A 21,543-nucleotide genomic window follows, 5' to 3' on the forward strand; every position below is an offset into this window, starting at 1 on the left:
ACAGCAAAAGAAAAGAATCTCTTTTGAGGCTGCTGCAAAATCCTTTCTATGCAAGAATTTCAACACATGCTGTACTGTAGGATCCTCCATGACAGCTTCTTCTACGTGAGGATGTGGAACAGGTACTTCTCTCACAGATATGGGTTACAACTATGCATAAACTGTAGTCCAGAGTTCTAAACAACCATGTTGGTATCATATGATATATAGTCACAGCCTGGCAGTAGAGGGGAGCTTTTTTGGTTAAATAGATGAAGTCAAGATGTGACTCAGAGGAATCTTTTGGGATGCTGGAACCTCCTGAAAAACCCTTGATAACAAGTTTACTCTTTTGGAAAACCTGCACATCCAACAACAAAATCTATGTCTCACACTGCCTTCCATCTACATGCAGATTGTGGATCTAATTTAGTATCTCTGCATTTGAGCAGAGCAATAGAACTTAAAGGGTGAAATCCTGTCCCCATTGAAGTTAATGACAAAACTTGCAGTGACTTCAGTGAGGCCAGGATTTCACTCATATGATTCACAAAAAGAAAAGGAGTACTTGTGGCACCTTAGAGACTAACAAATTTATTAGAGCATAAGCTGTAGCTCACGAAAGCTTATGCTCTAATAAATTTGTTAGTCTCTAAGGTGCCACAAGTACTCCTTTTCTTTTTGTGAATACAGACTAACACGGCTGCTACTCTGAAACCACTCATATGATTGTACTTCTTGATTTTCACATATATGTATAGATCTGGTTTTGGACAAGTTTTCTATATGCAAATTCATACCAAACATGGCCAGGATTCTATCTATATACTATATAAATCAGTATGGATCTTTGACTGATGTTCTTGGATCCACTATGATCTTCTGTAGTTGTCCAGTTCCTGTTCTTTATTTCTACTTTTATTTTTCAAATTTTATCCATTATAAAAATGATTCATGCATAAATAGGTCTCAAAACCAGAAGAACTCTGTTACTTAAAGTGCAGAACTTTGTTGCTCATAGTAACTGCTTAGCATTATAAAAACAGATCAGCTTAAATATATGCCCATAGTTTCAACTGTGTAATTAGTCCCATTAACTCCTCTGATCACAGCATTTCTCACATTGAATTATTTGATACTAATCACGTTTTTAAAGACAGATGTGTGTTTAAGTACCTTGATGAACAGGGGCCAATGAAGAATAAATAATTTACAGGTGAAACTGCAGGATCAGGAAAGTTACTTATATGTTATAGAAAGTTATTTATATGTCCAGGAAATTATATATTCTGCACCCAGACGCTAAGTCATAATTGTCTGAGATGTTATTGCAAAATACAGGTAGCCCAGAAATATATTCATCGAATTTATTCTCTGACATGTTGCAGTAGGCTGCAGCATTTTATGCCCACAGTCCATGCTGTGCTTCATCCAATAACACACCTTCCACTTCCTTAAGAGGTATTGCACCCCCCACAAAATACTCTTTCCATTCTCTTGTATTTCTCCAGGTGATGATCTGAAATGATTGAGTATAATGAAGACCATCAATACTGTATCTGTCACAGAGGAGACATCTACATTCATGGATCAGTGTAATCCATTCATTGATTTTAGGATTCCAAATCCTCCAGAGTCAGCCACAAATCCATAGGATGTCCCTGAGTGCTAGGTTTTGCTTTTGGAGCTCTGATTTAGCTGGAAAAACGTGTAATAGTTAATGTGACCAGAGAGCTCTCTACTGGCTGCACATCTGAGGAGGCTCAAGAACCTAAATTCCTTCCAGAGTCAATTGTAGTGTAGCTAATTAAGAGCCACATCCTCATATTTCCATCAAGTGAATATACATCGATCAAGGGCAAAGACACCTGTTTCAGCCACTAACATCAGAATAACTTCACCACTTGAGGAAAGGGACTATAGTTTTGCCTGAAACATAGCTTGTTTTGAAATTCAGTCATAATACGTGAAAGAAACATGCAACTCAGGGTCTGCGCTGCTTCTGGAGAGCCACATGGAGAATGTGAGAAGAAAATTTGGCTCTGTGCCTATTAAAATGAATAATCTATAAATATGTACTTTACAGAGACAAACAAACATTTGTACCTATCTCTAATTGTGTGTGCCCGTGTGTGTTTATGTAGTACTGGCCCAATTCTTGTCCTGCAGCATGTGTTCCATTGAACACTGAGGCCTAGATTCACAAACAAACTTGGGTTTGTGTGTACTCATCTATGAGGGTGCCAATCCTGTGGGCGAAGTCTGAGCACGCTTACCAGATCAGCCCCCGGAGGCAAGTTAGATTGAGGAACGCCTACCTTCGACCAGCTCATGCATCACTCTGAAGCTTAGGCATCTAGACACCTGGAAGGGGGCTACAGTGCCCATGCGCAGAAGCAGCAACATATATGTCTACAGAACTTTTACTGCAAAACTTTAAGAGCTAAGCAAGTTTAGGGGCCTACTGTGTTTGGCGATTTTTTGATTCCCAACAGGGCCTGATTCTGGGATTTAGGTTCCTAATGTGGCAGTTAGGTGCTTAACTCCTTTTGTGAATCTAGCTCTGAACCTCTATAACAAAAAGGTATATTCTCTTGCTAAAGGACACAGGGAATTTTAAAAGACCAGCACTGTAGATGAGTGAGTGGAAATACACACACACACACGTTCTCTATATAGCTTTTACCCACAGACCATGTGATTTATGTAACTGACAAACACAGAACTGATTATAAATGTTCACAAAGAGATGTTTTCAAATGACCAAGAATAATTTGTTGAAGAAACTGATGAAAAATTCTGAACCTGAATTTCACAATTTCTTATGTAAGCAGAAAAAAGACAAACTTTGTAATAAGTAATAGCACTAAAATAAAAATAACTTTTTGATACATTTGGTAAACATGTTTACCAAAAAGAAAAGGAGTACTTGTGGCACCTTAGAGACTAACAAATTTATTAGAGCATAAGCTTTCGTGAGCTACAGCTCACTTCATCGGATGCTCTAATAAATTTGTTAGTCTCTAAGGTGCCACAAGTACTCCTTTTCTTTTTGCGAATACAGACTAACATGGCTGCTACTCTGAAACATGTTTACCAAGTAACTTTTCTATACATAATTATAAGGATTATAGGAAACTACCTAATCACAAGGGACTGATTTAAAATAGCACACTTAACTCTGAATTTCCTAGCGTTTATCAATTTAAAGATGATTACTTTTTTTTCTTGACCTTGGGATGTTTGTGCATGTGTTTGTGTGTGTAAATATATACATATATGTATCCATGATGAAGGACTAGGAGCTTTTCAGCAATCCAATAGTATATAATGTCCTGTAAAGAGGAATTAGAATTCCTCATGTGATTATAACATGAAGCTAAAAGAGACTGATGACTTTAAACATGAGGTTATTCTGCATTTCAAATATGGAGTTTTATCATCATGATCATCTTTATACAAACAGGTTGAAGGTGGTGACAGAATCCAGGCCTAAAATTTGAACAAATACGTTACCCATTGTAAAATAAAGTGAGAGTATACAGGCTACAATCTATTCCATGCTGTATTTAGATAACAATACTTATTCAGATGCTGACATTTTGAAATCATAAATTATAATTTTACTAAAAAAAACTGGGCCTGCGGATTAAAGGGCATCTGCAGAGGTCTTTCCAAATAACTAACCTCCTCTCATAAGGTCCCACCTTTGTCCCACAGACAAGGAGTTTTTCTTATTTCTTCAGTTAGAGCAGGATGATACCCAGAAATGGTAATGAACATGGATTAGAAGACATAGTTAGCACAAGTCAGAATGAAAAAAATGTAACACTATTAATAAGAGGTTTCAGAGTAGCAGCCGTGTTAGTCTGTATTCGCAAAAAGAAAAGGAGTACTTGTACTCTAAGGTGCCACAAGTACTCCTTTTCTTTTTACTATTAATAAGGTGTGTGTGAATGTGTGTCTGTATTTGTGCACGAGGTTTGTGTCTGTATTAATATGTCTGTGTCTGTTGTGTGCTGTGTGTGTCTTGGGGGCCTACTGGATAGGGCCCAAATACTGCAGGTCATATTGGAGCAAAAAAGCACATTGGGAGTTTTGCCTGAGAAAGGACAGAGTTAGGATTTAAGATTTTGGCCTTGTGTGTAAGAAAGAAAGATGCACATTGTGACTGTGCATGTGAGTTTGTGTTCTTCATGCTGTAGGTGTTTATGTCTGCATCTATGTCTGTATCCACCTCTATGTTTTGTGTGTGTTTATGTTTTGATACTGCGGGCAGGAATGGGAAAATCTGAGCAAGGTGGCACCTGAAGTTTTCCCTTTCTGATTTGATGTGTTGAAGACAGCCTTCCATCCATATTACAGCTCTGATAAACATATTTCAGCCTGAATGTGAGACAATACCTAGCCCAAAGTTAATCAGACTCTGCAGAGTTTTGTCATGCATTTCCAAAGGGAGTGGATGAAGTGGGGGACCATGAAGATGATAACAGGTGACAGAAATGGCCCAACTTACTAAAAACAAAGAGAGAGAAAGAGAGAGAGAGAGCCCTCAATAGTGATTTGATGAAGTGTCTGACATACAGATTCTTTCTGTCCCCACATTCAAGATTAACTGCAATGATTGTTTTTAACCAACAGCCTCACTTGCAATAGTTCTGGTATCTTGCCCAAACCTGTTCAAATACTTAAAACTCCAAGGTTATACGTTTAGCACAGGATTTTAGCAAAACGCTGGAGAAGCACATACTTTGAACTGGAGGTTGTCTTAAAAAACAGTCTCTTGATTTTCAATGATGTGTTTATCCACTGAACCAGAACTTGATTTCTGTAAACCCTTACACCCGTAATTTCTTGATCTCCTCCTAATGTGCCAGCCAGCTTCCTGAAACCAGGATATTTACAAATAGTTCATACTGGTGTATTCCTGCAATCCTAAAATATGCATTGTAAATAGCTTACATAGACCCATCATAGACCCATCTGGGATGAAATTCCCCAGAAAAATCTTTGAGAACATAGTGCTTTCTCCTATTGAAATGGCTATTACTTTTTTGTTTGTTTGCATAACTAATAAAAGGAGGTTTAAACTGATGCAGTTTGGGATTTCATAGTTTATTTTCTCAGCAAATTATGGGTGAAATGGTATATTTATTTCCAGGTTCTTGCAGAGAAATTATGTGATGCCACCATCACTCTACCTTCTTAGTCTCCCTAATATTTTAAATACACCTTCATTCTTTGACATAGGGCAGTTAGATGGTTTGGAAATCTTTCATGATGAGGATTTCTCCTTATGACTTTCACTTACTGCAAAAAATAATTCCTAAATGAAAATTAAAACACATCTCCTAAATCCTTTTGGGGTAAAGAACTTACCCTCCAGTGCTAGATAATTAACAGCACTGTTGTTTCCCTCGCTGTTATACTAGCTGTGGTATTTTAAAGCGTCTATTAAAAATTAATTTCTTTATTTTGTTGGAGGCCCATCAGCCGATCATGTGATGCCCTGTCATGTTTTTATCCTACCTACTCATATTCGAGTTATGCCATCAAGCTAATATATTGTGACTGCTCTTCTCTCTTGTGACAAAGCCTTGCAGCTGCCTCCAAATCAATAGATGTCAAAGAAATATGAAAACAATCATGACAGAGAACTTAAATCCTGGCTAGAGTCTGCATAATAAAAAATGTGCTTCTGTTCTCAAGGCAGCGGATTAATTTATCCTAAAGTTTAGTCAAATTTTATTCGGGTACCTTTTCCCCAGCAGATAGAGCTACATCTGTTGGGTTTGTAATGTAATTTGTAATTACTGCCCTTCATGTGGTCCAATGCCTTGAACCATCTTTAATTAAAAGCATAATTAAGGGAAGATCTAAAGAAAGACAATTACCAGATGGTCTTTTTTTCTTTTTTAGAAACAGTTAGTTGTATTGAGGATGTATATTGGGCCATTTCTGATTTGGATTAAAAGACAGGCTGCCTACTACACAATCTGCAAAACCAGAGAGAGACAGAGTTTTGCATTCCGTGCAAAAACACCGTCTAATATTATGGGACAAAAAACAAAAAAATCGTATTGTGCAATGTGTAAGCTGTATGGTTAACAATCATTCAGAAAGGAACTTATTCTGACTTCTTTCTATTGCATTATTAAAATAAATAAAAGCAAAACCAGAGAGAGACAGAGTTTTGCATTCCGTGCAAAAACACCATCTAATATTATGGGACAAAAAACAAAAAAATCGTGTTCTGCAATGTGTAAGCTGTATGGTTAACATTCATTCAGAAAGGAACTTATTCTGACTTCTTTCTATTGCATTATTAAAATAAAGCCTATGCAATAAGTTGAGTTCTTAATTCTATCCACCATCTGTAATAGAGACATCTTGCCATGCCTTTCTTATTTAGGGAATTACTTGTATTTATATAACACCCTCTTGTTGTAATATAGAAGTTAGTGCCTGAATTAAGGAACAATGGTTTGCACTTTGCTTTTCTTTAAATGTATATGAAGTCCTCCCCAAACGGGGCAAATGAGTCATCAAAATAATCACATATGATCTTTCAAGATCTATGTAGCAAATATCCCGCCTCTCCATTTGTAGCTGCTGCAGACTGAACTAAGATGCATTTGGCAACTAAATTAAATAGGAGGCACTTTATTCTAGGGAGGCTGCGGAGCTCTTACCCAGACGTGGTCTGTAAATGAATTTGAACACAGGAAGAATATTTTCACGTGTGGAATATTATCTCCACGGGGCTTGAGCATCAATCACTCAACTTTGGCAGCTACGTCTAGGATATTTTTTGTTGTTGTTTTGCTTTTATTAATAGGTTAATCACATTTCAGTCGGGGTCAGGATCGAAGCTTCAGACAGCAACTCTCTGTAGACCCCAGTACGTCAGAGCTGAGTTCTTTTTTTTTTTATTTCCTCCCAGAATATGCGCCATAATCTGGGACTGATAGGCAACAGTCACTCTTCATTTGCATCTACACCTTGAAGTTTCAGAGGAGACCATTACTGGGGAAGGAAGGGGAAAAACAATACCAAAAAATATGAATAATGCATCGAAGTACAGAATTATGTATTAACACAAAATTTCTAGGGGAAACTGGGCATAAAAAAAAACTCAAGCAATGGTATAATGTAAATTAATGTTTTGTTGTATTACTAAGATTTCATTAGTTGACTGTTCATATTCAAAGTACTGCAGCAATGAATTGTAATCATTTCAATTATCTTCAAGAGACTTTCTTTAGGACACAAGTTGTCAAAGATAAAAAAAGTACATTCTTGCTGCTCCATGGGTCCATTTTCCAGACGGTTTGTCGTTCTTGCTGCATGATTTAGTTTGGGCTTTTTTGCATACTTGGATTCTCTTACATTTACTCCCAAGTAAGCAGCAAGCCTACATCTCCTTATAATGCATATCGACAAAATTGGTGTCGAATTCATCAGACGCGAGTGGGGCTGACGCCTCTCCATTGCATTCGTGTTGCTTTCATGTTTAATTAACTTTGAACAACAAATCTTTTTTTATCATTATTCCTGCTTCTTTTTTTGTCTCCTTTTCTCGAATATTTCAGAGCCAATTAGTTAACAAAAATCTGTTTGCGCTAGAAGGAAAATCAGAGGGGGTAAAAATCAGATTTTCTAAGAGCCTGACACCTTGTCCTAAGAAGCAGGGCAGAAGACTTCGAACGAAGCAACTCTCTCCTTCATTGCAATCTCGCAAATATTGTTTTCTTCTTGCTAATCTCGGTTGATTTATAATTTAGCTCTGCTCCCCACATAGCAATCGATTAGTTCTCTTTAACCATAGACCAAGTAACACTCAAATGGCATTTTACTGCCATCATGGCGTTATTTAGTTAAGTAGCCGTTCGAAACCACATATATTTTTATTCCAGTTTCTTACAAGAATATTGCCCTTCAGATTTTATTATGTTGGGTTTTTTTCTTATATAGACGGTTTCCGAACAAAAGAGCACTCCGCTCTCCATTAGTCATAACTAGAGAGTTTTAGGCCTTTTACTGCATTAAAAATAAAGCTTCAAAAGGACAATTCACCGTCCACAGAAATTATATTTGTGAAATGTCCTTTTTGTCGAAGCTTTTAACACCTTCTCATAACGAATCATTTGTTCTTTTCTTTTTAATGTTGATAGACAATTAGCCATCAAATATACACCAGTTGACTGTAACCGAGCATTAAACTAGCCTTTATTTAACGCTAATTTAGCATAGCTGCTTTGTTTAACTTTGCCATATAAGAACCAGGTTTTGTAGCAAAAATAGGTGTAATTTTATGTGGGGATTCATTTCTTTTGGCCCTCTACACAGCAAGCCCTCTCCTCTTTGTAAACCATTCTGCTGGGCAGGAACACCATTTCCTAGTGCCTAGCACCTGGAGTCTGGGAAAAAATTAGCATTGATATAGATTTAGTTGAAATGTAATCTCTTAAATCTGTCCAAGATTCGGGGAGATAATTACACTTTCACTCAATTGCCAGGGGTCAGCGTCTCTGTGGACCTGAGGAGTTGATTTACTAACAATAGTGTTACATAAAAAATGGTGTTTGAGATTATAATGTTAATAGATGCAGTCACTGGGGAGAGCAGGCAGGCTAAAACTAATTCGATGGAACTTGTTTTTGTTTTTTGTTTTTTTCTTTACAAGGATTCAAATAATTTCCAGCATTTAATTTCGAGGAATGAGTTTGTTAGTAATTACAGCAAATGGAAAGGTCGCTTTGGAATATTAGCTATTTTTGTTAAATTGGGACTTGATTTTTCTTTCAAAAATGGCTAACGAGACATATATCTATATCTCTCTATCTAGAGAGAGATATACTGTCTTGCCATTTGTTTCTGAAATAAAACTAACTCAAATGAAAGAAACCGAAATAAAAAATAAATGCTCCCTTAGAGCATGGTGTGGTTTAGCTAATTACAGATGTTAACTGGGCCTGTAACGCTTCAGGTTCCTTTGCTTGCAATTATCTGAAGTGTGACACTCTCTCTCTGCTAAAGAATCTTATTATTTTGGATTTTAACATAGAAGTTCTATTCTGCCCTGGAAATTGTGAGAAGGTGAAATAATAAAGGACCCACATATAGCCCTGGTCTGATCTAGCATAAGGATAAAATTTGAATTTGCAGTGCATCAATTATGTGCACAAAAGAAGCATGGAATGTAATCGTTTCTTTAAAGATCGAAGTCAAATATTTTACACAAACTTTACAAATCCCTTTGTGTTCTTTATTTCTTTTTCTGGTGGCTAAAGACGTGAGCAGGTTTAATTGCAGTGTCCCAGGCTTTCCCAGGTAAAGTTTACAAATTGATAAGGGTTAATTTTGGGCTACTTTCGTGGACAAAATGTCAGATTCTGTAAAGGGTTTAGTTTAACAAGATACTTAAATGATTGTTGGGAGGGGGGATAAAATTTGCCTATCAGGCTAGAAAATACAATTTGTCCCAGAAATTACTTTACAATGTAGTTAAGTAACCGATCAGCCTAATCCCTGGGTACTTATCATTTGTGTCAAGTTATAAAAACCCAAAGCAAAGGCCTTAGAAGAGGGGATATAACAAGTTTTTGTGCCACAAAAAAAGCTCTACACTAATCAGCTTTAAATCAAATGAAACTTCAGCTACCATTATCCTTCCAACACCCAATATGGGGATGGTACAGCAGCCAGCCTCAAAGCTTTTAAAATCCAGTGTACGTTTGATAGTGTTCTCCTTTCAGGAATACACTGTAATTCTTTTAGAATGGGTTGTAAATACTAAAATACTAGGAAAATGGCTCCAGGCCTAGCTAAACTAAATGAGCATTTTGATATTTGTACAGTATTTGGTGACCTGCAAACAGAAAGACTATGGCAGTATTAAAATATTTGCAAACCACATATGATGTATATATTATTCTGTTCACTCTGACATTTCAGACTACTTTCCCCCTAATAGCTCGGAACAACTGTTTATAGACATCTGACATTAAAATATTTTCTTCATATCAGACTGTCTTGTGTGATGCTTATAGGTCATAATGCAAACCAGAGATATCTGATCGCAAAAGCACTCTCTCTTTCAGTCCTATGAGAAGGATAAATAACCCCATGGAGCAGTGTTTCTTCGAGGGCGGGGTGGAGGTTAAAAAGCAATAATGCATAACACTACAATCGCTTCACGATATATATATATCGCCATCCTGAAGTTACACTGAACCTACATCTCACCTGCTTATACACACAAACACAAATCAAGAGCGTGAACTTTTCTACATACACACTGACACATACGCTCTGCAAGTTCGCGAGATGTCTTATTGATCAAAGTACTGCACATGCGCCCATGCAGCTCGCCTCTGTCCACACATATCCTCCAGGAGCAATAAATTCATATCAATTACCTATAAGACAAACCACAAATGGCCGTGTTATCCGTCTGGGCCGAGCTGAAGGAGATTTATAACCTGCCCACTGGCAGGCTACAAAGCAACTAAATACCTGTATGGTTCAGACAACACACCACATGAAAGATGCAATTACAGGGTCACCCTGGATCCTTTGCATTTAAAGCATGGGGGTTTCTTTCCTCAAGCTGCGCCTACATTCAGTCCTCAACGCAGAGTCCTGTCTGAGTAGCAAGAAACAGGTCTTTGTACACGGCTTCCACTGTCCAGCACCTAGAGCTGGCACCGTGAGTTGAGTGGCTAGTGAGCAGGACATGTGTTCCTGAGCACATTTGATAAATATGAATTGTTCTGCCTAGTAAAGCGGGTGGCCTTTCTTAAAATACCGGTGGGGCGGGAGGGGAAAGTGACTTCCCCGGTATGCAAAGCCAAAATAGGGGATATAGGCTTCCGAGGGACGGAATCACACCACCATACTGTCATAGTGAAGGGATCGGCAGCCGTTCAGAAACCTGCCACAGGTTAAAAACAACACTGGCCAGGAATAAAAGCGAAGGCACTTTTGCGCCTCTATAGCCCACCGCGTGTTTGGAAGAGCGCTCCCGCCGCTGTCGTCCGGCCAACAGACAAGGCAGAAGCTAAGCGCTAGGTTTATTTAGTCTGGTTCTGCAAAACTTCTGCTGGATGCGGGGCGCGCCTGCCCTTGTGCCACCTGCAATCAGGCCAGTTAGAAGGGCTTTTGGCAGAGCGTTTTTACCCAGCAAAGCAGGCTCTTTCGCTCCGGAACAAACTGCACTTACGCCGGAACCCTTCCATGAGCCTCATAAATGGGATGGGGGGAAGCGATTAGACTTGTCTGGTGGTTACATAACATCAGCCACTGGAGCTGTGTCCAGCGAAGTCGGCAGAGTCATTAACACTTCAGATATGTTTCAATGCCCCCCACCCACCAACCGCCCAGCACACCTGCCATTTTCTACCCTAATGAGGAATGAACTAAGGTGTGAGTCATTTCCCTACGAGCTCACCTAGCTGGTTCCCGCAGGTAGCAAAACACGGTGTGCATGAGGAAGACTGATACTGAAGTTACTGAGATGTTTCGCTGGCCCGGGTGATTTGGTGACATCTCTAGCTAGCTTTGCTGTTCCTGTGAGCACAGAGCTGCCGAGCAAAGCAAATGCCAAACAATACTGGAGCTCTCCAAAGATTTGAAGTTTGTGTTTTAAGTCCTCCTTCTCGTATATGTACCAGCAATACAGATATATACGTTAATTGCAAACTTCTGAATTTACAAAGATTGTGACAAGTTATCATTTGTCTTGTCAATATCTGGGAGCCTTGTTTAGCTCTTTAGTTTTGTCTGCTGTTCTTGTCTGTCAGCTAACAGCTTGCCTAACACGCTGGCTTCCTCTCTTATGGCACGGAAATGACAAATGTGCTGTTTTATCCATACAATTTATTTCATTATTGTTGCCAGCACGAAGCATCACAATCAATCATAAGGAAGTCCAGTTGGCAGGTGTCAATCTTGGTATGTTTTTGTACGTCTCAGTCTATATTTAATCCAATTACAAGGGTCATGGAGTAAGTGCAAATCCCCTTGTTACAACTCACATCTTATTCAAGATTTAAAGTAAAAAGTCAACTTGATCACATGGGCGCTTTGGGGGAGCTCCGCTATCTTGTGAAACTTCACACACACAGCCACAGACACACACACACACACTTACATTATGCAGCGATAGCTTTTTATTAAAGAGTGACTGAGGGTCGGGGGTTTATTTTTGTTTTGTTGTTTTGTTTTTATGAGCGTTTGTGTGCAAATGAAGTATCTTGTTATTTCTCTAAAGGAGAACGAGGCTGTAATGACGGGAGATCTTTCCGCTCATTGCCCTTTCAAATACAATTGTAGATCGAACTCAGCCTTGTCACGTTGAGGAAAAGTGAATTTCTAACATCCAGGACGTGCCTGTCGACTTTCAGCGAATTGCATCCAATCACCCCCAGGGAATTCAGCTAATGTCTCAGGCTAAAACCGGGATGAGGGGAGAAAAACAAATCAAACATTGTCCAGAGTTACGCTTATTATGAAAATGTTTTAAAGGAGAGAAAAGGGAAATAATTCGAGACAATCCTAGATAAAGTTTTAGACAAATTAATACCGTTAGGAGTCGTCGGGAAGAAAGGGGGAAAACCCAACCACAAAGTTAGGATATATTTGTCTACATTGAGCATAAGAACTTTTTTAATCTTGCTCCTTTTTTATGAGAAGACAAGGCGTACAGCATTGCAAATAATAGACCTATTATATAGTCATCTGTGTCGGGATTCCTTATGATGGCAAATATTATCTTTGCTAAATTTCTGTCTTTTGGACGCTTCAGTTCACAGAAGTCTCTTTCGGCATCTTGAATTAAACCACACAAATACACACGCAAAAAGTCTTGCTAAAACAAGTTGAGGATTTGGAGAGGGTTTTTAAAAATGATGTAACGTATTAGATGCTTTATATTAGTCTTGTTTGTTGTCCACCTTACAGAAATAGAGACAGAATTCTTTATCGAGCTGTATGGAAGCCCTTTTAGGTGGGATTCTATATATAATGTGGAGAAATAACTCAGATTTCTAGATATTAACACAGACACAAGCCATTTTAATAATGATTTTAAGTATTTTTTCTTTGAAAACACTGGATTACACCCATTCTATTGAGCTGCAACAAAACTGAAAGTACGGGATAAAAAAAATCAAATTACATTTCTAAATCATTCAACGTTTAAATATAATTCTGTATGGAACAGATAAATATCAGACAATCTGAACAAACGTGTCGTGGAAAACACCGATTGGTACGAAAAGCCAGCTACGGACACAAAGTATTTAAAAACACATACCTTGCACCAGGGTAATAGATCCCAGCTAAAATGCTAGTCAAGTGTCTCTTCCCTTGAAAGCCAAGCCACATTTCTACTCGCAATATTATTTTTTTCTGTCCTACAAGGTTTCCTTTGGTTTTTACCGTTTATTGTAGCTAGTCTTGGACCCTGCAGTCTGTGCAATGCCACAGTAAACAAATTGTTCTGATGTGCTTATTATTATTGCTCAAGTTCTGCTTGGATAGAGAATTAAAGCTCATTATTACAGTATGTGTTGAGAATTGCTCAATCTATGTGAACACAGGGGTTTGGGGCAGCCTTAAAAAAAAAACCCCTTCCTATCGCTGTATAAATCAAATATGTATAATGCTTATAAATTTGTAACACATTATTGTATCTCTGCCTGCATCCGATTCAGAGTGGCTTCACAGCTTTCAAGTATTCTGCACATCAGAACCCGGAACACTAACGCTTTCATTGGAACCCTACTTTTTCCTCCCTCCACCCAAGCTCTGTTCCCTCGTTAGCAGTATATGGCATGTGAATTTCGGCACAATTTTGTTATAAAAGGATTTCGACTACTTCTCGTTGGGGGCCTCTCACAACCCAGGTGAAGGGTTTAGACCCAAGGAGCACACCCAGATCTAAAAGAGGCTTTGCGGTTTTCTAAGGCACAATTATCTGTCTGAGAAAAACTGACCAAAACATTTCCATTTAGGGTGATGACTATGATCACTTGCTGCCGTTGTTTTTCAGTCTGCTGGGTTTTTAAACTCCTTGGGTTTCATGACAGGTAGTGAGATACACTGTTATTTCAGACATAATAGTACGGTTATTCCGCCACCGACAGGCACCCACCCCCTGTTTGCAATGGTTAAAAAACCGTGGTTTAAACAGGCCACCGACGAGTGACATGGATTCTGTCGTGGGGCTGAGCATCCCAGGTCGCTGTGCACTAGTGAGCTGCAGAGGGACTGGAATTAGCCTCAGCAAAAATGTGTGAGAGAAAAACGTGTAAATGAAACAGCCAAGGGATATAGCCCGGACTGCGGCGTTATGCTCAAAATCCCGGTTCTTAGAAACCCACCGCCGTCCACCCGCGAACGCCACGGCCCTGGGACAGATTGCTGTTGACAGATTGACTTTCCAGCTTTACTTTGCAGCCCTAAATACTGCAGTGATCATAAAGCCAAACACGGACTCTGCTCCCAGCTTACCCCTTCCTTCCTTCCTTTCCTTTTTTACCTCTAAAAAGGCAAATAGAGCAACGCTCTGGTGTTGGCTAGGGGACTGTTTGTCTGCCTATATGGAGGGCCTGGCCAAGCAGACTTGGCTTCACGCCTGATCAGTTTCTGGAGAGCTGCGCAGTTTGGAGAGAAGGGAAGGCAGCACCTGGCCCTGCTTTAGGAGCCATCTCCTTTTATTGACAGCCAGATAAGCAGGCGGGAGCCGTGGTGTTTCCAGTGCTTCCTTCAAGAACCCTGCTGGGTTGCAGGGATCCTGCGTCCCTTAATAGCAACGACTCCAAACAATCAGTGAAACACCTTCCTGACAGCCCGCTCCCAGCCTCGCCTTTCAACCAGAGCAGCATTAGCCACTCGCTACCTTGCAGAAGAAGGGCGCTTGCCCCTCTGCCCGGTGGAAAGGTGAGCAAACAGACGAAGGAGCGAAGGTGGAGCCTTCCAAATAAAAAGTACATTGTTTGTTAACGTTCACCAAAAGCCTTCAGATGCAGAGCGACATTTGGCACGGTCGAGAACAGCAGATTGGTGAATGTTCCCCCCGCCGCCTCCCACCCGCGCATCCTATAAATGTTGTCCCAACACTTAGCATGCGACCACTCATTTTCCAGGGTGTTCTCTCAGCTTAGCACAACAGTGAGCAAATCCTTATGCCAGTGCATAGGAAGGGAAAGAGGCTTCACAATTCCTAATTCCGAAACATTTGTAAATGTCATCCAGATATTGGCTTTTGGAAAACAAGGACGATCAATCAGCAAAGAAACCTAATTCAAACTGGCAAAAAAACAAAACAAAAAACCCCTGCCTAGCCTAGGGGTAAGTCTATATATTGTAACCAATATACCGATATCCTTGTTCCAATGAGGTAGACCCGATACAGGAACATATTCTTCAAAATTAGTCACTGAAAACCGATTACAAAGATACTGTCCAGAGGTCAAATATACCTAATATTTTGTTAGGTCGAGAGGGAGTTTAGTGAAGAGAATGTGGGTGCTCTATAATAATAAAAAAAAATTCCTTTCCAAGACAACCTCCAGTTTAACTAGAACTCTCAGATAAATCAAAGACAATGCAGGTTCATGAAGCATTTAAATTCAGTTCAATAAAACTATCGACTAGGGTGTACCTCTTGTCTGATAAATTATTTACCTCGACAAGTGTGTGCAAATAATGGTCTCTCTGTCTTTAATGGGACAGAATGCAGATAAGAGAAAATCCTAGTGGGATAAGTACAAATAAGGCTCTGTGCGTAACTAAGGAGCATTTTTATCCTTTCTTCAGGATTTCAAGTAAAATAGGTGGTGAGGTCATCTACAAAAGCTACTTTAATAAGACGAGTATTGATTACTGTAGTTTCTCCAATAGCCAGTTGATGGCAAGAGAAAATGTCCAACACTGTGACATGTAGAACAAGTCAATTTCACTATTACCCATAAACTTTAATGCATTTTAATATTTAGGGTAAGAAAAGAACCACACCTGTATTCTGTAGAAGTAATCGTTCACCATTTCCCAGTCCCTGATAATGAAGTTAGACATTGTGTTTGTCACACAAACACTAAACAGTACGATCTCTGTTCTCCCAAAAAGTTTAAGAATTACATCACAGCTGATGTAGCCGTGTGAGCCTAGTTTTAAAAAGACGAACTGAAAGGTAGATGTATATAGCAAGCAGCTCCTGCTCGTAAAAGTTCTCGAAGAACGATTGGTATATCTTACAAACCTTTGGAAGAGATCGGTCTCCCTTCTCTGTCCTTCTCACCTGTGTGTGAAACATAGATCATTTATGATCTAATTTTTAAAAAATTCAAGGAGAAAGTAAAAACTCAACATGAATTTCTTGTTTTAAAATAGTTAACATGTGTTGGCATCCAGTTTGATAACAAACCGACCCACTTTTGACTTAACTTTACAGATGTATTTTGGAAACGTTCTATTGCGTAGTAAGAATGGTTTGGATTAGAAGTGTATAATCTTATTCCGACACTGCAATAATCCAGGCAGCCAACCACAAGTAACATTTTTATTTTCTACCTGACTGGACCTATTCAGTAAACAGAACCCGAGAAGCAATATAGCATCAATGTCTCTTGTATTGATAACTGGGTGACTGGATATTTTATGATCTATGCAACGCAAGCAGTAGGGTCAATCCGAAAGTAAAGTTACCTTTAAATTTGGACTGCCTCGCTCTACCTACTAGTTCACAAGAGTCTGACAGTTGGCACCACAACTTCTGCTTTGAAACAGGCTGTACATAATTAAAACTTCAGGTGGAAGGTTTGTGTCTGCAACAAGAAGGCAAGCGTCCCTCTTTGAGAAAGATGGGGGGGGCGGGGAGGATGGGCGCAGTAACCATATAAAATTAGAAGGTGCTAAAAGGTGAGACAATCCGAAACGACGAGGAAAGGGTGCAGAAGGTTGAACTTGCATGTTGGAAAGTCTGGCAACGCTTTTCCAGCTAGCTTTTCTCTCCGTAACGTCTCTACACCACTGCTACTAAAGACAGCTGCATGAACCCACCTAAATGGTATTTTATAGTGTACTATATAATGTAATATTTGCCTTGCAATCTGAAAATGTAAGGATAAACAAATGTGACTGGTAGGCGTTGACATTTCCATAGAACAACAGTTCCTTAAAATACTCACTGGATTTAGGAGGAGCATACAATGGGAGAAACATTTTAGGCCACATATGCTCGTGTTATCTAAAATTTCTTATTAGCTGAGCTCTAACTACTGTCCTCCGTGACGTCACCGCGGCAGCCCAGCCAATGAGGGAGGCGCTGGCGTTGATATTAAGGGAAAGTTAGTGCAAAGCAAGACAACCTCTTTTTTATTGTCATTGACATTTAAACTGTGTGGCAGATTCTTATGTAGAAATTGGCGATCAAACCTGCCAGTTATCTACTATCGGCAATTTAATAGTGTGGGAATCGGCAGGTCAGGTTCATCTGTCTGCACTCTCTGTAACAGGTAACATTTTACGCTCCTTTTATACATTCATTTCCAGTGCCACCGGTTTGCTCTTAAAATAATAATCCGACCCTCTATCTTGCTGAATTCTTTGCCTGTTTTGATGTGAGCTGTGTTTGTGTTCATCTGATCGTTTTAGAAATGGGCCGAGTATAGGAACTTCTTTAAAGCTTTGCTATTCTCTGGTGCTAGGATCTTTACAATACATCAGTGTCTATCAGCTGGCCTGAGCAGGAAGTGTAACATATCTGGGGTGAGGACTTCTGCAAGTATTAATTGCTGCTTGAAAACATAGTCGCTTCTAGCACAATTAAATTATTCGTATGGGTTTTATCTTATATATATACACTTTTTCTCACCTTCTGTGTAGTTTTTTGTAATATATATTACAAAAAAACCCTATACAACAGGTGAGGGGAAAGTATCTTGTGATATCTTCAGCTTGAACAATTAGCTCGCCTGTTTGGAAACAGCGGGTAGAATTAGTGTGAAAGTTTCCACCGCTTGGAAAGCGTTGATACTTGAACTACCGAACGGTATAAATATTTGATTCGGTTCTCAGAGCTCAGATAGAAATGAAAGAATGCGGTTCACATAGTTTGGTCGCATTTTAAATCCCCGGACCGTGTGATCTGAGCTTTACTTAGGAAGACCTAATAATTAACGATTTCCACTGAGGTAGAACGAGGGGGATTCAAGTTACACAGAGCTCCGTCACACCCTGCTCTCCCAGCGAGGCACGAAGGCAGGCTGTGGTCAAAGCAAAGGGAACCTGCTGCACAATTCGCAGCGCGGGGGGACATTGACGAGCTTGATAAGTTACAGTGTACAGTGAAGTAAATCTTGAAACCTTAGAAATTGCTGACTGATTCTCAACCCTACCGGCGTCCTGTGCCGTGCGTGTGCATTGAATGTATTTCATGCACATTCTATGCAGGTATGGAGATACGTACAATCTTACTCAGACAGGCTATGGATAAATATGCTTGTATACACGTGCATACACATATGCATGCAAAAAGACACCTTGCTATTTCATTCCACATCCAATGAGCGAACACGGGACGTTTTTAAAGTTTCAGCATAGAAAAAAAAAAGTTTCCCCTCTACTGCTGTAAGTGAACTGAAAGATTTTGGTTTGGGTTTGGGGGTTTTTTTTGGGGGGGGGGGGGAGGAAGGGGAGATTAAAGGTTCAGCAGCATTTTCAAACCCACACACTGAAGCGCAGTTTTATTTGGAAATGCGAGCTAAAAGTGGTGTAGCTGTAGGCGGGAAGGGGGGGGGGGGAAACTATGTTGCACATTTCAAATGTTTTGTCTTTTTGCTGTGGCGTCTAGTTCCCTTGCTTTATAGTTTCGAGATCTGATTGGTAACTGTCTCTGAGGTTTAGCCACTTTGTTTATAATGAATTCGGGAGTTCACAGAAATTCTGCAGAATATCTGAATGGAAACATACCCTAATCTGACAAGTAGGATCTTGCCTTGATAACTTCAGCTGCGTATATTAAATAGGGGTGATAGTGAAAGGGGGGGGGACCCTCTACTATAGAAAAGTGAAGTATGCTATAGTAATCATTTTTCTGTTAAAAAAACACAAATGTAAATCCGGAAACACAATTTACCTACCCTCCCTCTTTCCCTAATATTCCTTAAAGTACTTTAGCAAGAAGGTTCACGATAATCCCTCACTCTAATACACCGGTAAATGGACATTCTCCTTCAGTAATAAATCAAACACCATCCATCTCAGATCCTCCTCCCTAATTAGAGATGTTTATTGGAGATTGTGTTTATCCAGCTGTCATGCCGAGAAAAAGCTGTGACATAATTACCTCTGACCAGATAGTCTTTTATATGCATATCTCATTGACATATAATGCAATCGGTTTGCATTAAAAATGACAAGATCAAATGTTGATTTTACCAGGTGAAATAATATTTCTGATTATTACATTAATAGAAATTCATCTTTCAGACGGTCCAGATTCTAGTAACGGATCGTGAAATTAAAACTTTTAATCATTAATTTAATGATGACATCAAATAATGGTGAGGGCGAAGAAATATGGGAAGTTACTGTAATAAATAAAAACTACTTATTTTTAAAAGCTAATTAATCTCCAATTAAATAAAATACTTTATATCAACCAAAGACATATCTATACCATTTTCATACTGCCACCGATTCCACAGATTTACGTTTTGCTTCTAATCCAAAAGGCTAATCTATATCTACAACCAATTGTCCTGACTTTCATCTCTATTTAAGATTAATAATCTTACTTTTAAAATGTGCATCTAACTGCCGGGAATAAGATCTTGTTCCCTAGTATTGCCAGCATGTGTGTAGCCATCTGTGTGTGTCACTGTTAGACAGTGATGATAAGCTAAGAATTACTCTGTAATTGAAAATATATTTTTGGGGAAAACTGGTTTTACAAATATCAAGAGTGTAGGCTTTTGATCCTTTCTGCTGCCTGTTTTCTCCAGTCGCTAATAAAACTCACATTGAGCTCCTTAGTGACTTGATTAACAGGCAGATTAACTGTTACGGGGGTTTTGAACAGCTTGTCCCAATCAATAGCATTTAAAAAGCCCGTCAGGATGCGCTTAGTTTTTTTTTTTTGTTTTTTTTTTTAAATAGGCTTTTCTAGCAAGTCCGTTTGCACGACATTTTTCACATATAGAATCAAAGGCTATCCCGTATGGAAACATGTGTGTTCGTCTTCCAGGTTCAGAGACTGCAGAATGACTTCGTTAGGGTCCAGAAATACGTTTTTATTCTTGCACACAAAGCTGTGCTTTATGCAAAAGACCAGCGTAAACGAGGTTAAATTGATTCCAAACTTTTTGCAGATTGTTTATAAACTAGAAAAGCTCCACTTAACTCAATGTCCTGTGCATTATAGGTTTCAAACACTGTCCCTATATATACAAATAGGCATTGAGTGTCCCGAAGGCAGAAGTACTGCAGTCTAACACGTCAGGATTTGTGTATCTCTTCAGTTTTAGACTGAACTGGACAAGAGCATTTTTCTGGGTATTAAAAAAGGTAGTTTGCAACCCAGATATTAATACAACAAGACGATGCAGGAGTACCTAACTCAGCAATTCTTGCTCCTAACGCTTAGCAATCGACTAAAAAAGGAGCAAAATACTAGTTCTTAACACAAATCAATAGATACGCCTCATATTGTGGGATCATGTAAAACAATGACAAATTATTTTAGTCAAATTTCTGTTTACCTTTCCAGAGAAAATAAATTTTCTTACCTTGTTTTGGTTAATGGACGTGAAAGCAAAAAGATCACAGGGCAAAACATTAAAATGACTAATTACAATAGTAATTTTGGAGGTATTTTAAACAATAGTCTCAAACCACGGTTGAGCCCATGCTCCGAACAACTGGAATCTCTGGACATTTATGCTGTTTACTATACTAACGCAAAAGTGGTTTAGTTTATCCAAAGCAAATTTGGTAGTTAAAGGTGTCTTTTAAAAAGCTCTAACTTTTGTGGAAAATGGGAGGCTGGGGGAAGGGAGTAACGCAAAACCTGGAACGCAAAATTCCTTGGATCAGTGTTTTATTTTAGTTTTGCCCCCCTCGATCATTAACAAAATTAATTATTGAAAAGTCACATCTGATGGTACTAGAAACGGGAGACAATATACCTAAACTGTCCCAAATCAGCCACCTCGGAGCTGTCCGGGACGGCTAACCCTCTGGAAAGGGTAAGTGTGTGCTGAGAGATCCATTTGGTAACAACAAGGTGCCTTTGCTCTAAATCTAAATCTCTCTAAATCCTGCGTCCCGCTTCTGCGGTTCTGAGCGCTGGACACTGATCTAGGTAACGTGCTTGCCTTCAACGCAACCCGCTAGACTCCCTTCAGATATTTTTGCCCTGGACAAGAGAGATTGTGGGTGAATCTCAACGTTTTCCTCAGCTCTTCTCGACCCCTAAAGCAAACTGCTACTAATCGTAATCAGCACAAAGCTACAAAGAATCACTCGTCACCCTGATATGGAATATTGATGGCCATT

This window comes from Dermochelys coriacea, chromosome 6 (genome assembly GCF_009764565.3).
Source record: "Dermochelys coriacea isolate rDerCor1 chromosome 6, rDerCor1.pri.v4, whole genome shotgun sequence".
NCBI lineage: Eukaryota > Metazoa > Chordata > Testudines > Dermochelyidae > Dermochelys > Dermochelys coriacea.